The sequence below is a fragment of the Panicum hallii genome, chromosome 1, assembly GCF_002211085.1.
Source record: "Panicum hallii strain FIL2 chromosome 1, PHallii_v3.1, whole genome shotgun sequence".
Lineage (NCBI taxonomy): Eukaryota > Viridiplantae > Streptophyta > Magnoliopsida > Poales > Poaceae > Panicum > Panicum hallii.
This window is the reverse complement of record NC_038042.1, coordinates 56,848,096-56,852,205: the sequence shown is the minus strand read 5'-3', so window position 1 is coordinate 56,852,205 and position 4,110 is coordinate 56,848,096. Positions and strand designations below refer to the sequence as shown.

General features: G+C 48.5%; 1 pseudogene; it reads left to right on the top strand.

Annotated features, from left to right (window-relative positions):
* Nucleotides 1-230: 230 nt before the first annotated feature.
* LOC112874511 lies at nucleotides 231-3,502 on the top strand (annotated as a pseudogene).
* The last annotated feature ends 608 nt before the right edge of the window (nucleotides 3,503-4,110 follow it).

The window sequence follows — 4,110 nt, the reverse complement described above, 5'->3', positions numbered from 1 at the left end:
TGCTTCATTTCGCTTAAAGAGAGCATTGTGTGGTTCAGGGTCAGAACTCAGAATCTTGAGGCCCTATAGGCCCAATGGCCCGTATACCCCCTTCTGAGGGTCATCATCTTCCCGCAGCTGCTCGGCTGCGCGCCTGCGCCAAAAGGCGGGTGATGCTCGCCGCCGGGGAAGGCCGGCGGAGGGTCTCACCGTCGGCATACCTACCTCGCCCAATTTGTGGGGGGGGGGGGGGGGGGCACTGGAATCATCCACGCCATTGCCGTCCCCGGCCGCGATCCGGATCACAGGTTCACCACCACCGGCCAACGCCGCGTGACTCTACAGTACCACTTCTCCACACTCCCCTCCTCCCACTCCCACCTCCGAAAGCCCCGATTTCCGGCAACCCGCAATGTCGCTCCACCAGCGGCCGCACCAGAAGCCGGCCTCCGGCTACTCCCTCTCCGTCTCCTCCCCCGCCACCGCCCCATCCCGCCCGCTCCCCTACCTCTTCTCCCTCCTCGCGCTCCTCCTCTTCGCCGCCCTCCTCCTACCCTGGGGCCCCATCCGCACCTCATCAGTCCCGGCCTCCCCGTGGCGCGCCTACACGCTCCAGGAGGCCGCGGCCTTCGCCGCCGCCGCAGGCAACGGCACCGTGCTCCTCGCCGCAGTCTCTGGACCCTATCTCCCCTTCCTCTCCAACTGGCTCATCAGCATCCGCCGCGCCGGCCGCGCGGACCAGGTGCTCGTCATAGCCGAGGACTACGAGACCCTCGACCGCATCAACGCCGCCTGGCCAGGCCACGCCGTCCTCGTGCCCCCCGCGCCCGACGCTCAGGCCGTCCACAAGTTTGGATCGCAGGTGAGGCGGAATCCCTCCCTCCCAGCTGTTCGATGAAATTTCCTCATGCGTAACTGCGGCTATCTTGTCTCTCTGTGACTGCAGGGGTTCTTCAACTTCACCTCGCGCCGGCCGCGGCATCTGCTGCAGATTCTTTAGCTTGGGTACAGTGTCATGTACAATGATGTCGACATGGTGTGGCTCGCCGACCCGTTCCCCTACCTCGTCGGGGATCATGACGTGTACTTCATGGACGATATGACTCCTGTACGTGACTAGTTTCTGCGTTAGCATTTAGCAATTGGGGGTTTTGTTGGAAGATAACTGATTGGGTTGGAATTGTGGGTTGCAGGTGAAACCACTCGACCATTCACATGAGCTGCCACCACCGGGAAAGAAAGGACGGACATATATTTGCAGCTGCATGATCTTCCTCCGGCCAACGGAAGGTGCCAAGCTGTTGTTAAGGAAGTGGATCGAGGAGCTGAAGGAGCAGCCATGGTCAAAGCAGAGGAAGTCAAATGATCAGCCAGCTTTCAACTGGGCTTTGAACAAGACTGCTGGGCAGGTTTGTTTCTCCCAATTTTCTTCTCTTACAATGCAAGGCGATAGAGGAAAGGCTGTCCAAGCATATGTTGTACATTCTATTCTTGAATCTAAACAGATATTTGGAGCTGTCCCCCCCCCCCCCCCCCCCTTTGGATGGGTTTGGAGCACTTGGTTGATCTGATCATATATACTAGGGTAATACCATGTATCTGCTTGAACAAAATACTGGTTTGCGGTTAATTAGCATATTCATAATGCTCAATGAAAGAGCGTGTATTGAATAAGGAAAGCTGTGCATTTGATGGGAGTGAGTACTAGCACCATGGGGGCTGCTCCATCACTAGGTCAGGTCAGGGGCTCAGGGCTTACCTGTGAACTGTTTTAGGATCTAGCATAACCAGCCTACTTTGGTATTAGGGTGTGCTGTTGGTAGAGGATGACTGGACGTATGGACATAAATGCATATGACCTTGCAGTCTTGCACTGTTGTTTCTTGTTTGTTTATTTGAACAGAAAGAAAGAAATCATTGGTGCCATTTTGAACTAGGTGAAGACTTGTTGAACCTAATTTTTAAACAATACTGACTACTTGCCTAATAGGCCCAGAACATACATTTATGGATATGTCTCTAGCCCTCTCCGACATGGGCATTCATTTTTGTTTCTCGGCACCTCAATTTTGTCAAAGTTTGGAGCTGGTTTCAGGATCTAGCATAACCAGCCTACTTTGGTATTAGGATGTGCCGTTTGGAGAGGATGTATGATGTGTGGGCTTAACTGATCGGATCAAGTCTTTAAATGCATATGACCTTGCTCTGTTGTTTCTTTTTTATTTATTTGAACAGAAAGAAATTGAAATCATTAGTGTCATTTTGAACTAATGTGAAAGACTTGTTGAACCTAATTTTTAAAAACAAACTACTCGCCAAATTGGTCCAGAACGTTGTTAAGAAGTGCACTGACCTTCTTTTCTTTTAAAAAGAAACACTATGTGACAATTTGATATGGCAGAATGTTAAGAATGATCATGATATTGGTTTTAGGCTTCTACTTCCTGTGTTTCCATATGGATGTCATTCACATGTGTGTAGTCAAGCTTCTAAAAATCTTGATAAAATGCTTTAATTTAATATTTTATATTATTTACAAGCACATAATTAGAAAAGATAAAGGTCAACAAAAGCTTTATTGAAGACTGCCAGTGTGTCAGAGAACATAGGGAGTAACTTCTAAGGTACTATATTTTATAGTGTCTTCTGGCAACAACCTTGCTGCATTTGCATCAAAAAAAAAGGAAAAAAATTGCTGCATTCTACATTCCTCGTTTCTAGTTTTCTTTCTGTTTCTGAAAGTATATTTATGGATGTCGTACAGATACTGAAATGTATACACAAGAATATGACACATAGCTAAGGATTTTGTTCTGTTTTTTGTCATACTTATACGAATCGTTGCCTTCAACTATTAACAGGAGATACGCTTGCAGGTTGACGTGTACCTCCTGCCTCAGTCTGCATTTCCAACCGGAGGCCTATATTTCAAGAATAAAACATGGGTCAAGGACACGAAGGTCAAGCATGTCATCGTACATAATAACTACATCACAGGGTTTGAGAAGAAGATAAAACGGTTCCGTGATCATGGGCTGTGGTTGGTAGATGAGCACAGCCACGAGTCACCGCTTGGCAGGATATGAGCATGCTATCATGGGGCTGAAGCCTGAAGCTCATCTCTCCTCGCGACAGCATCGCAATTTTGTAGCTGCAATTTGACTCTCGAGGCCAGTTTCTGCCGAACCAAACTTTGGATAATGTTCGGTCCACACCACTCCACGCAAGCTCGCAGCACTAGAAGATCAAATCCTTATGCAGAAGATATTATTTGCTAACCTCTTGTTTGATCCGTATGTCAAGCCCTTGTAGAGGTTTCATTTCCCATGAGGCGATGGTGATTATTGTTTCTATTGTATTTGTTCGTATTGAAAATGGTATGTTGAGGGAAACAGTAAGACGTCAAGAGCGTGGCTGTAACAGATCTGTTCGTAGTGCATTGGTTGACTCACTTTCTGTATAGCATAGACTCTGTTAGCCTGTATCATAATCACTGCATGTAAGTTAATCTTTTCAGCTATATATAGAGAGAGAGGTTGAGCGAATCTGTAAACTGGTCTGGTCTGGCCAAGCGTCAAGATTTTGTGGGCCCCACCGGGAAAGCAGAGATCACCGTCCGCACAATTGCGTCGTAGAAGCAGTAGCAGGATTCTAATGCAAGCTTAGCAGCCGTACGAAAGTTAACTAACACCAAGGCACTTTCTGGGAAGAGGAACGTGCAGTTCGCCATGCACAACGATCGTAATGTAGGAGTACTCTAATAAGATCGTGCGCAGAATCAGAAGTTCAGATGTGAAGTCCTCCTGAACCGTCCAAATGCTCCATGCATGTTCAGAGAGCCCTTTTCGTTTGGATGCTTTTTTGGCTGCGACATGTGGCGAAGGCTCACGCAAAATCACGAGAATTTACCGTGCATTTGTGAAAAGCTCCTTGATTGGTTCGATTGGGCCGGCACTTCCTTTCCAAAAAGGCACCGTACGGCTCTGTGATCTCCCGCGCCGTCGGCACGCCCCATTTGCTACGCATTTCTCCTGCTCGTACCCCGAAACAGGCGTGAAATGCCTCCACATTTGTGGTAAAAGCATACGGGAACTCTGTATAAGTATGGCATCCGTGCGAGGTAAGCTAAGC